We start from the raw sequence: 13,991 nt of genomic DNA, 5'->3' as shown, positions 1-13,991 counted from the left end.
AACAGTTTTCATGGTCCACACAATAGCAGCACTTGAATGGCAAAGAGCAATAGCATGATTTAAAAAGCCACAATGAAGTGCTAGTTTTAAAATATTGAAAAAGTTGAAAAAAATCCATTTCAGGTGGGATAGCCCCCAGAAAGGGCTGTATCCAGGGCTATACCATCAACACCGAGACCTCTGTGCTCATGATCCAAAAGTAAGAGACCTTTGTGCTATATCAAATGATGAGAGCATGAACAAACCCTCCTTTCACACTCTTCCAACATCACTTAATCCCACTGACCTCGCAGAATTGTTCTGCCTCTTTCATCCTGGACATGATCTCAGAAGTACACTAGGCATTGCTGAGTTTACTGATACATAAATATAGTTTGGTCCATATATATAAATTAAGATTTGCAAAGCTACAGAAAACTGAAGGTTTTCAAGTTGTTGTCATTTTGGGTTCTGTCTAGATTTCAATCTCATTAAAGCCTTTACAGTTAGAATGGTTCAGACATAAGATTCTCTGTTTTGTTCATCTATAAATGCCAGACAACCATAATCCAAAAAAGAAAGTGAGTAAATAAATAAATAATTCATATAACCAGAATTTAACCATAATGAATTCAATCCCTTTTTACTGTAAAGCGAAAGTTATGCTTGCAGGCATAGTTTGGGCCTTGTTTTTAAATGCAGAGAATAGTAAAATAGATGCAATGTTTATGAATTATTAAAACCTGCACAAGGATTTCTTTTCCTCTTCCACAGCTTCTTGTTTAATCCTTGTTCATTGTTGGGGGCTCTGGGGATGACTGACATTTAACACATCTCTGCTGTGCCTCCTTACCCACTGACATGGGGGGAGAGAGAACCACACATGCAGACAAGCATTTGCCGATTACAAATGTTCCAAACTTTCCTTTCTCCTCACTCCCCATATCCCCTGATCCAAGTCTCTTGCAAAGAGAAGACAGAAGCATTCCCATCTGGAAGAGTGTCCCAATAGCATCACTTCATCTGTTATATGAATAACTTTTCTCACTTTGCAAGTAATAGATATTAAGGATTAACAAACCTGGCGTTTGGTGGGTTTTTTTTAAATAAAGTAGTATCCTGATTTTGTAGACACTGTGGTGTAAGGGGACAGGTTTTGATGTAATGATACTATTTTTTTCTTAAGAAAAAAGATGGTTTAGGGGGTATATTTAGGAACAGGGATTTAGAGATACGCAACCTGAAAATATTTGAGCATCCCATCATATACCAGTCTTCAGCACACAAATGGATCCCCCCAGAGTGCTGGCAGCATTAGCCACTCCATTATTCCCTGGACATTTACAGTATCAGCTGCTATATAAAACCTATTTCCTATTTTTACAGGGAACAACAAGAACAAAAATCCAGGCACAAATTAATCACGCTGTCTCATATGGAGAATGTTGAAACAATGGTTAATTCACTATGAGCAGCCTTATTCCAGCGATGATGGTCTGGGTATAAAGGCAAGACAAGGTTCCAGGTAGAACAACTGATCAAGGCAAAGGGAAAAGGTCAAGTTTGGGACCTCCTATCCAAAACTGGATGGTTATTCCCAGCCCCCTGTATATCAAACACATTGGTCAGAAGGTATCACCTTCCTTGATAAAGCCTGCCTTGCTCTAAACACCACAGAGCAGAGAAGGATGAGGAATCCAAAACAGCAGCATTCCAGCAGCGATATAATTTTCCAGAAAGGGATTTAACAGATTTAGGAGTTTGAGACTAATTCAGAATATCTGAAGCATTGAGGAGTTAAGAGCAACAAAAGAGGAATTTGCAGAAAGCAGGGCCACAGTAGACTAGCCACATCCATTAGTACATCCCTAACTAATGTGTCAATGGTGCAGTTTCTTTAAAAAGCTTCATGGCAACCCTTTGCCTGTAGTCCCAGTGTGCACAGCCTACCTACCTCAATCCTAGTGCACAAACTGTGAGTCTGATAAAGTCTGTGGTAAACCACGTATTAATGGAGGCACACAGACTGTAAAAAGAGGCTTGAAAGTTTATGTTGAGAAACAAGCATAAGTATCAGAATTAAAACCAAAGATGACACAACAGGAAATGCTTGTGAGCTGCTGCAGCTTTTGTGCTCCAACCAAACCTGGTTTTCACCAGTGACAGAAGGGGTTTGCACCTTTGTTTTCAAAAAAACAAACCAAGCATGAAAGTACAAAACACCACATGGGCAGAGAGGGAATGACTTTAGACAATGAAGATAAACTGGATTTTTCATTAAACTGAGACAGGAACCAACAAGTTCCCTGTATGAGTTGTACCTTTATCTCAGGGTTATAGTTCCGATTCTGATGCAGCACCTGCACTAAGGGAGGCTGCTGGGATGGTTTGGGTTTCCCCTGGCTGGACTGAGTTTCATGCTTGCTGCTTACAGCAGAACACATAAATACAGGAGGGAGATGCAAGAGCTGCAGCTCAAACCCTCCTGCATGGTGTCACAGCCTGTATTGATATATCAAATCAAGAATAATTTTGTATCAAGTTACAGAATGTTTTGCCAAGCTGAAATATTTAAGGAGACATAAATCTTACTTGACAGCTATTTTTAGCAGTACTCAAAACTATTAGTTCAATAAAAGAATAAAACTCTCAAATCTATTCTTGCCCTGAACAACTCTAAGCTTACTGCAGCTCCACCCCTGCATAATCAAGCTAATAGTTTTCGTTGTATTTCTACATCATTTCTACAATTTTCCTTTTCCCTTTCTTATTTCTCCTCCTTAATCACCAACAAATCCATCTCTGTACATAAACACACTTTATCACCCTATTATCCATGGCAAATGGCACTAAAATAAAACACATCCGCCTTGCAAATGAGAAATGGAAAAAAGCTTGCCACGGTTTTAATGAAATTGTGTATGTGTGACGTTTCCATTGTGTAAAAGCAACTATTTAACCATTCACTAGAGGGGTTTAACACACAACATATCTGTATTAAAATGTTTGAGATTACTGTGTATTCCAATGGAAACTTCATTCCAGTCCCCCCAAAAGGTATTATATTTAAGTGTTCTTTTAATTTAGTTCATTTTTACTCCTGTAAAGAGCATGGTTTGTCCAAAAAAATTCCACCACCATTCTTCTGCATGTTTAAACTGCAGCCAGAAAGCTTTTGTTTCACTGTGTTTATTAATAAGCTCTCTCTTTAAATCTACTCTGCTGTGCTCTACAAACTGTAGAGAGCATACAAATGAGACACAAAGCAGCTGCCAAGTGTGTAAGTAAAGCTTGGCCTGGCCAGTAATAAGCAAAAACTATTTAATCCTCCTTAACACTCTGCAATCTATGCAAAAAATATTTATAGGAGCAACATCAAACCCAAAATTTATCAGATAAAGTTTTGACAGTTAAAGAAAAGAGCTGCAGAAGAGATCAATATTTTCCTTAGCTAACATAATCTATTTGTGAGTTGCTGGGGATTGTTGATCAAGATTTTTCAATCTAAATTTATCCACCACAACACAAACTTTTGGGAGAACCAACTGTATTTACAGAAACAGTTTTTAGACTAACAACTTTCTTACAACTGAATGCAAACACCCCCTAAAGGGTCTTCCCAAAATTTCCACTCAAAAAAGTACAGAAAAAAGCAGGAAAAAGCCCCACCACCACAACCAAACCACTGTATTATGGTTTAAGGAGGATGACACTCTACAAAAGCAAGGGTTTTAATTCTGAAATAAGCGTACAAAAAGTTGCATCTTCTAAGTTTACCAACACAAAATAACCTGATCAGTTGACAGAATTTCTTCTCTCAAAACAGAAAACAAAATGCCATTTCCAATCTGACATTTCATTCGAATGCAAAAAGGGAAAGAAAACCTTAAGTATTCTAAATTTTCAGTGTAAAGAAATAGCTTTCTCTTTACCTCACATTATATAGCTTGGAAAGCAAAGGAGAGTTGTGAGTAAATCGAGTCAGGAACTGCAAAATGATCTGACATTTAAGGAGGCAGCACTGGGTCACATTCTGGCTTTCTACAATGAAAGAAACCTCCCAAAGACTAAGCTGGGCACATCACAAACTTATACACTTCAAACATTTAACAAAAATAAATAAACATCCTGCTGTAACTTTTACCCAGTTAAGTGTTTTAAAAATAATTTCCTGTGTGACTGTACCCTGGCCATCACCTTGGGCAAACTGTCAGCACAGAGCAGTCCAGTGACAGGTTCAACCCTCAGCTGAGCTGAGGTGTGAGCTTATTTACTGCTTTTTTCTCTTCTGGTAAAGAAGACTCATATAGGAAATTGCACAATCTACTTCATTTCCTTACCAAAAATAAAAAAAAAATCCCAAAAAACATACATTTCATTTCTGAAAACTAGAAGCATTGCACCTGTAAAGGCACAGCCTCAGTCTCTCATGCCACAGAGTACTTGGAAAAGGATTCACCACCAAAGGAGTGGGGTCTGCTGCCTGTTTCTCCTCCAGGCATCTTAAATCACCTCTCAAACTCTAGACAGCTCACAAACCTACAATGCTTCACTGGACTGAGCGTGTTATTTCCTCAGCCAGCTCTAAGTGAAGCATTTGTGTTACAGACCAATTTTTTGCCACAGTTTCTCTTCTAAAACAGAGCAAAAGCTTCCCAGGGCTATTGCTTTTAATTGGGAGGAAAAAAAAATTAACAGCCCTGAAATAGAATACACCAAGGATTCATTCATGGCAGCACAACAGCAAAAAAAAAGGAAATTAAACCCCACAAAAACAGCATTTCTGTTGCCTCCACAGATCCCCCTTTATTTGCCTAAATCCATCTGTATGAGATGCTGTGCATTACTGTGCTACTTGTACACCTCCTAAACCCAGGTTTATTTTGGCTGGGTTTTGCAGCATCCCATGAAATGTCACTGGTGTTAATTCTGCAGCAAGTTCTGCTTTATCAGAAAGCATCCTTGTCATGTAATTTCCATGAGAAGGAAGAATCCGTAGCTATCTATGAACCAGCTTGAATAAATGGGAAAGAAACAATCCAAATGTGGCCCTGCCTACTGTTGACAAGTAACCTGTGGACATCTCCCCTGTTCCTCAGCTCTTATTTTACAGCTCACAGATGATTTGGAGCAATCTTTACAGCTCACTTCATGTTTGGGTACAGTTTTTGTTATCTTCTCCTAGGGTTCCATGTGACACGCTGCTTCAATCCTTTCTTTGATGGGAACCTGGTCAGCAGAATTACAGCCAGTACGTGCTGAGCAGAAAATACTCATGTTCACCCAAGAACTGCCATTGCTGACACATAAAAACAAGTCTTTGTACATACAAGAGCCACCTAAAAACCTGCAACAACAAAATTTTCTTCTAATCTTTTCCAGAAAAGATACCATGGCATTCAAGGCAGCAGTCTGGGATGTTTCTCTTTCTGGTGGGTGTGTGTCTCCAACCTGAGGTTTCCTCATGGCTGTTGGACATCACCGTGCACCAACTGTCTATCAAAAACCCCACCCTCAGTCATCCTCAAAGCAGGAGAGATGCTAAAGCTCACTTGTCAACTGACTATTTGGTTTTTGTGGTTGGATTTATCCTCACACAATAATTTTCAGCCTAATTAAGACTTCCGGGTGAATCCCCAATACAAATAAAATTAATTTGGAAAGAGTAAATACAGAGGAACAAATCAAAGTCCAAGTGCACAGTCTCTTGGAGCCTGTGAGACTGCAGAATCTTGCTTGCAGATTGTCTCAGCCAGCTCTAATCATTTATTTAAAAAGAGACTAACAGAATAGTCTGTCCTGGAGGATGAAAGCATATGTTAGTCTCAGCGTGGATTCCTTTAGGAGGGCAGCATAATTATCACATTCAGCACTACCGTAACTCTAACCTACTCCTTCATTTTCTCTCTTTAAATACCAAGTGAAGTGCATATAAATAATTTGACTGCACAAAATGCAGCTCTCCCCACTGAATTGTCACCAAGGCAAGTCAGTCAAAATCAGCTGGACAAAGGACAGACTGGATGGCCCCAGCACAGGGGGCTGGTTACAGCTGCTCTGCCTATCTCCATGCTAACAAGACCTCTGACTTTTGGGTTTGCTTGGGGATTTTTGGGGTGTGGTTTGGTTTGATGCTTTGTTGGAGATTTTCTGATTTTTGGTTGTTTTGGTTGGTTGATTTTGAGGGGGTTTTTTTTGTTTGTTTTTAAACCGAAGAGTCTTCATCATAGCACAGAACAGGTCAGAGTACCATCCTCTGTCAGCAGCTTTGGGAACCGTAGGGATCACGCTGATATCTGTGAAGTCCAGGCAGAACCCATGCATAACCTGTCCAGCTGCTTTTGGGTTCTCCTACAGAGCCCAAGGTGGTGGTAAGCAAGTCAAGACAGTGTGAACTTTGCATATGGATACGAAGTGGCTTCCTTAGTTCACGGAAAGCAAGGCCCAGACACAATCCTAACACAACCAAGAAGTGAAAATTCTAAAATGAAAAAGAGAGCAGTGCCATCCTTCCATGCTAACAGAGGGCCTCTACCCTGCAAATAAATTACCTGGAAAAAGATTTACTGAACAAGCACCTCAACATAAGCTCCCAGCACAACATTGTGACAGAAGTGGCTAATGTTGGTTTTAGAGGTATAAACAAGAGGAGCAGTAAGCAGGATTGATGAAGTGATTATACTTTTATTTATGACATTGGTGAGACCAGTAAAAGGCACACAAAGCTCAGCTGCAGAGTTGCAACTTTCTAAAGAGTGTTGAGGAAAAAACAAAGATGTGAACAACTGGGATCTCAATGAGAGCTGAAAGAGCCCAATCTATTTAGCCTATCAACAAAGATTGAGAGGTAACTTGATTAGTGTATAAGTACCTTCATGGTGAGAAAACAAAGGGTATTAAATGGCTCATTAATCTATCAGAGAGAGGCATAACAAAAACTAATGGCTGGAAACTGAAGCCAGACTGATTTAAATTTAAAACTAGGCACAATTTTTTTTTGTTTGTTTTAAACACAGTGAGGTATTCTCCAGCTTTTGATACATTCAAATCAAGAAATGGATGCTGTCTGGAATATCTGCTTTAGGCAGACACAAGTTACACTGTATTAAGCACGAAAGTTACTGGAACCAGTAGTGTGGTAAGCAGGAGAAATGCAGTGGTCTGTGATACACAGCGAGTCAGAGGGACAATCCAGGGGTCCCTCTTGGCCTCAAATCCCATGAATCTATGAACTGAAAAAGCCATCTCTCTGTCCTCCTAATGAATCCAATCATTCTGATTTTCCACCTACATTCATCCACTGCTGAAACTCCTGTAAGCTCCTGTTGTAAAGAGATCAGAGTAAAATCTGAAGCCAAGTTGAACCATGCGCTGAGGCATAACCCAAGAGTTAATTATTTTGCTTGCTCTTTAAAAATGGGGTTTGCATTCATGAAGAGCATTAGATTGATGACACTGATAAACTGAAAGGGGAAATGGGGTAGGAGTGGAGAAAATGGAGGAGGAATTTAAAATGGTTCAAGCACACAAATACCTCATGCAGGACAATGCCTGCAGGACTATTCTGTAAATTAAAATGTGTTCATCACTCACATTTTTTCTGCCCCAGACATGCAATACATATCAAGGAAAAGGGTTGTTAGTAAGCAATTATGTATTTACCAAAGTAGAGTCATAGAACTTATCTTTAAGTCATTCAAAGCTTTTCATAAATATGATAAATATATTTGGAGGGAAAAAAAAAAAAGAGGTGGTGGCAGGCTATAACTTTAAAGACCTTCTAGATAGGTTAAACAACAAAAGTAGGTAATTTATTTGAGCTAAATTGGTATTTACAGAGTTAAGATAAAACTGCATAAACAAAGCATTTTATTTAGCTCAACATTTGAAATAATGAAACAACCTCTTTTAGCACAAAACTCATTTTCTTTGTCATCTTAAAATTTGGCCACCACACTAAAACCTCACTGACATCTCTGTATGGTACTGGGAGTGCGTGCATGGAGGATGCAGCGCTGCAGACAGGAAGGATATCCAGTGACACAGGAGTCTCCTGCTCAGAGTGGGACCAGAACAGCACAGACTATTTGCACAGCCCATCAGATAATGCTCCTTGTGATCAGGGATTCCCAGCAGAGCTGATGATGAGAAACCTCTCAGCTTTCTCGCAAGCCCCAGTTCCGCCAGGCACCATCGGCGCAGGAACACCCGGTCCATTGGCACCCAAGCAGAGCCAGTAGGTGCTTCCTGTCCCTCCTTGCTGCTTCCTCCTGGAATTATGAACTCTTTGCTTTCAAAGTGGGCTCAGTTCACCCACACTATCAGTGGAGATTTCGGGTCTCCCTCTCCGCACGCCCTTGTGAATGAAAATCAGCATGAATGGAGCCAGCTTTGTCCGCACTTGCGCTGTAGGTATGCACGAACTCCAGGAAGCCAAGACTTAATTTGATCTGAAAACCCCCACAGCCAATGCATTTTAAAGACAGAACCACAAAGCCAATCAATAGGGACCATTCAGATACTTGCTGTCAGCGGCTAAAAGAAAATGGATACTGAGAAAGCCATAACTATGATAAATTTAGGCGCTGCTTCTCTCTGACTAATGTAGGCACTAAAACACTCCATGAATATCCTGCTTTGAAACGTGTCATATTTCTGAGAGGCCAATCAATCTCAGGTTCTCTGTGGACCACATTAAAATACATTTGTCACTGTAAGTTTATGAAATATTGATGGTGTTTTTTAGGGGGGTATTAGGAGGTGGAGAGGTGGATCAAAAAAAGGGGGAGGGAGAGCTACTATAATGAATTATCTTTAGGCTAGAAGGAAAAGAAGAAACAAATGCAGGTGATTATTGTGGATGAGGGTGAAAAACAGGAAACAGAATTGCTTACTGAAGAAAGACATTTGTTGGATTAATAGGAAAGATCACGTGGGTGAATACTTTACAGAGGCACTTCAGTATTTCAAGCTCAGTTTGAACTAGATTTACTATTTTATTAAACTTTTAACTTTCTAAATTTGGTATCTAGTGAAAATAAAACCAGAGCTCCCTTAATGACAGTCACAGAGGGGAAATTAAAAGTCCATCTGTGTTCCAGAGGGGAGCAAGGTTTCACTGTACCAGGCACCCCATCACATTTATACCTGAAAGAGGGAATGAGCCTGTGTGTGCTAGCAAACCTCACCAAGCAGACGTGCACACACTCCCCATGGAAAAGAAATGGAGTTAAACAGGGATTCACAGAGCAAAACCACCTTTCCTACTGATGCATCCACACACACTCAATACCTGACATTCCTCAGGTTTTTTTACCAAGAAATTTTCCATCTTAAGGAATTTATGGTCGGAGTAACCTAAAGACCAGAAGTGAGCAAGAAGAAACCAGGGACCAAGGTGGAAATGGGAACCATGTCACACAGAGTAATTAATTTCAGATTATAAAGGACGTCTGTTGCAGATCCAAGCTGGGAGTCCAGAACTTTCCAGACAAGGCCACTCTACCTTTCTGTAACCCAAACTGGTGAGCACCTAATGACATACCCAGCTCTCTACACGAGTAGCTCCAACTGAAGTCAATAAAGCTATTCACAAGTGTAAAGTTAAGCCTGAGCTTAAATACTCTGGTACTGTGATCTATGTTTGTAAGTCAAGTGTGGAACTAATGTTAGTTTGTGTAAATAATTGGAAATCGGGTCATTTTTCACCATTTCTGTCAATGCAAAAAGCAGTTTTTCAGATAAGAACAGCAGCAGCATTTACCAAGGGAACAAAAAGTAAATCCTCATATGCATTTTTAACTCACAGATGCTAAACTTTTTGGTAAAGATATTATGCCATATCTGTAGGAAAAACACTCTTAGGCAAAAAATAGCACATTTTGCTTTAGTGATGAATTGCAACAAAAATAAATTGAAGTAGAAGCATAAAATTTTTCATTTTTCACAAATCTGGAAAAATATTAACTTTGTATTAGTTTTGGACAGTGGCCCAAACATCTTCCCTTCAACATTTAGGAAGAACTTCACTCTTCTTACTGAGATTATTCAAATGGATACACAGGTCTATCCTCTATTTCCTTTGCCACAGTTTAGGTATTTTGGCTATAACGATTTGGCTGCTTAAAAAACTTTCATAAAAAAGCAGTTTTTCTACCTTCACCCCAGGAATTTCAGCCAAATTGAAGACTTCCACATGCGTGGAAGGCAGAAAGAAGGAAGCATTTTGTTTCCCCATCAATTTGAAGCAAGTTTAAACATTTCAGCATGTTCTAGGGAAGCAGAGCAATTTGCTAAAGAGTTTAATATTGAATTACACCTCCTGCACTGCTACAGCGCTTCCCAAGAACAGTAGCTCAGGTACCCACATCCCGAGTATTTCCCCCTCCAAAGCTGCAGTCCTTGATTAAAGTCCTATTCCCACCATTAACTGCAGTTCCCTCTCTCCACTATGAACAATACACACAACATAACTAAAATTAATTCTTTTCCCCATCCTGAATCTTATCCCAGAGCTTTGCAGGTTGTTATTTTCCTCCACACACAGACCCTACTCATGGGCTATGGCTGTATTAGGTCAGGTGTTGAGCAAACAGAAATAAAAAAGAGAATGGTTTGAGGCAGATCTTAATTTTAATTTTTCGTACTTGATAGAAATTAAGTTTGGGCACAAAAGAAACAAAACAGATCCTGAAAGTCCTTTAGTATTTCTGCTTATTTATTTGGAATTTTTAGTCTTTCTGAGCAAGATATTCATACAGACCACTAAAGATGCAAGATAAGCCATACAATTAGCCTAGCAAGGAAAAAGGAATATGGAAGAAAACTAGGAAAATCTCAACAAATTAGTGACCATTTAAATATTGAATATTCTTCCTTTGTTCAGGAAGCGTCTGACCAACGGAAACTCTCCTGTTCAAAACTGGTGTCATCTTGAATGCCAAAAAGGGAAGAAAAAGTCATTTATAAAACAATTAGAAATAAGGTTTCAGCCTTGGGGGTCTTCCTCAGGGCATAGTGAAACTGGGACACAGCAAAATTAAACAACATCCTGTTCTTCTTTAGCCTAAGGAAGGCCCCATGGCCAAAATGCCTTCTCTAATCTAATTCTGTGCTTCTGACAAACAGGTTGACCCTTCCCCTGCTAATTACTGCTCTGTAACTTGCCACTCTGCACCAAGTTTGTCCCTTCATTCTTAGAGGTCACACACAACCTAAAGCATTTATCCAAGCCATCTTCAAATCCCACACCTTCGTTTATGTCTGGAACAATCAGCTTTGAAATGTTCGCTTTGGGAGAAGAGGGAAGCAATATAACTAATTCTCCCCTGCCTTTCACTGCTGCCACATCAACTCTCCTGGGCAGGAGGATGAAATGCTACTGGTAGGAGTTTGCATAACTGGATAAGACCAGCTAAGGGGCAAAGCAATGGAGAATAGGACCCAGCAATTTGAGGATGTCATCTGTAAAAAGGAAGAATGGATTCTGTCACACAAGTTTATTGCAGCCCAGAAATGTCTACAGCAACTGTGGGCATATAATGTGATGTGCAGGCTTTTATGAATGAGACCCTTGTGGCTTCTTGTCAGAACTGAATCTGAAGTGATGACGGGACATTTGTAAGAAGTCTTCCCTGGGATGCTGAAGGACTTCCATAAGGGATCATCTTGAAGTTTGGGCTCTTGAGGCCTTCAGTCAAGAGGAGTCCTTCCAAAAATTGTTGAAGGTTTTTGGTAGGGAGCAACAAAGAGAGACACCCTCAGAAATACTGAGGGACCTGAAGTCCAGAGTTTGAAGTCTTTGTGTGTCACAGAATCACAGGAACGAGGCCTGCAGGGTAGGTGACAGGACACTCTGCAAGGCAGCGGCTGGGGAGAAACCAGCAAACTCCCACCTTCCTACTGCTGCTACTGACAGTATCACTGTCAGAAACACACTAATAATTTCTCTGCTGCCTAATTAGTTTGACTCCCCCAGTACATGAACAACTGGTGTCATTTCTCTCCACTTGCAATTTCACAAAAAATTTTAAGAAATTGAGGAGGCTACAGAGGGCCCCTTCTCCCAGGCATTGCTGAGAATGGGTGTGCAAGGGGTGCTTTACATCTGCTCAGCTCCAGTTCACACAGACAGACAGAGATACTTTAATACAGCAAACTCCTGTAAGATCTCAGCTGTGGTTACACCACCACCTTCTCCTGGTCCCTACACCCAGCCTTTGGAAGCAGCTACTGTGGCTTGAGAGGCCCCAGTGCTGCTGGCCTGGTGTTCACACACAGCCTGGGAAGCAGCTGATGAGTAAATTACTAATGCCTAGCTTGGACAAAGGTATACACTTGCACATTTTGGAGTTTGTAAACAATGATTAAGAAGGCAGTCCATTATAAGTTCCAGTATTGCAATTCTTGATGGTGCATCCTGCTTCACAATCTGGTAAGAATCTGTACCCTGTCTATAGAAGAATTCTGCTGCCAACACAGGACACAAAAAAAGCCTGTATTCCAATTTACCAGAAATATGATCACAGGTAGAAACACTGCCAAACGAAAAATCATAAAAGCACGAAAAAGTATGAAAAGCATTCTCTTAGCCTCTAGTCTGAGTGTTGGAGCAGAGCACCTTCTCCAGAACAGGGAATTTATCCTGCAGAGGCTTCAGCATGAGCTGCTTCAACTCAAGATGAGGCAGCTCCAGCATACCTGCTCGCAGGAATTGTCATTCATCTCTCCCTGGCATCTTCAAAATATATTTGAGGATTTTTTGTTCAGCTCTCTGAACCCTTGTGCTACTCTTTGACTCTTCACCATTTGACATCAAGCTCACTGTCAGCTTGACAGCATCCCTGTTTCCAAGTATGTCTAGATCTGAATTTGCTGGAAGCTGTACAGCATCCCATTTCCCTGAAAATGGGTTTACTAAAAAAAAAGGCAAAGGATGAGCCTGTACGAAAAGCTCAGTTTTAAAAAACATCACAAGCAAAGTTTTTGTCCCTGTTTCCACTGATGAAATCTGCTCAAATATATTCCCTGCCTATAAAATGAATCTAACATTTGCCACTATCACAGGGAGGTCTGATGGCAGGCTCATTAGTGCTCCTGGAGCAATTAGAGTTTGGGGGAGAGACCACAATGAGAAAACAAAGACTCTTTCAAGTGGGTACATTTCTGCTGTGCCTCAGTTTGAGCAGAGCAACACCCACAGGGGAGTCAGACTTGAGCTGTGGAGGGAAAAGGCAATGAGAGAATGTGCCTAAAAGAAAAAAAAATCCCAAAACAAAACAAAAAACCAAAATAACAAAAAAAACCCAAACAACCACACACAAAAACCAGAAAGAGCTAAAAAGCAAGTTAGTGCTCTGCTGTTAATGGCAACAAAAATCCCTCCACTTTTACAATAATACGTGCCTTAAATATTAGCCCTGGAATTGTCACTTTGGGGTTGTCCTTGTCTTACTTTCCAAAATGTTCATAGAATTAACACGGTCTTTCACCCTCGCTCTGAGAGAAACACTGGGCCTTGAGGCAGAAGCATTTTGTGCAAGGCGCTGCGAGGCAGGCGTCAGTGAGTTCGATTCAAATCCACCCTTTGGGGGCATTTGGCACAGCTGTCCCCAGCATCCCTCACCACTGGCAGTGGTCTTCTCACCTGGCCTCAGGAGAGCCTGCTCGTACCAGGGCATCTCCATCGCCACGCGCCTGATTTGGTTTTAAATACAAGGCACACTCCCTTTAATTGAAATTTTGTGCGTGAAAAGTTTATTAAGTCAGACAGCGAGAGCACAGAGCAGCGGTGGCAGGAATTGCCCTCGGGCTGATCCTGCCCAGGCTGCCATTAGGTGCTGTTACACTTAATTGCTGCTGAAGACAACTCAGTGCTTGATCACACGTTAAACCTTCCTTCTGACACAGGTTCTTTGTTAGAGGCAGATGCTTCAAATAAACTTGCACAGGCAGGAGCATCTTAAAACCAGGAGCTTTACAAGCAGAGGAAATTTCCAATGCAACTCATAGGA

The sequence above is a fragment of the Corvus moneduloides genome, chromosome 17 (genome assembly GCF_009650955.1).
Source record: "Corvus moneduloides isolate bCorMon1 chromosome 17, bCorMon1.pri, whole genome shotgun sequence".
Classification (NCBI taxonomy): domain Eukaryota; kingdom Metazoa; phylum Chordata; class Aves; order Passeriformes; family Corvidae; genus Corvus; species Corvus moneduloides.
Note: the sequence above shows the minus strand (reverse complement) of the source record.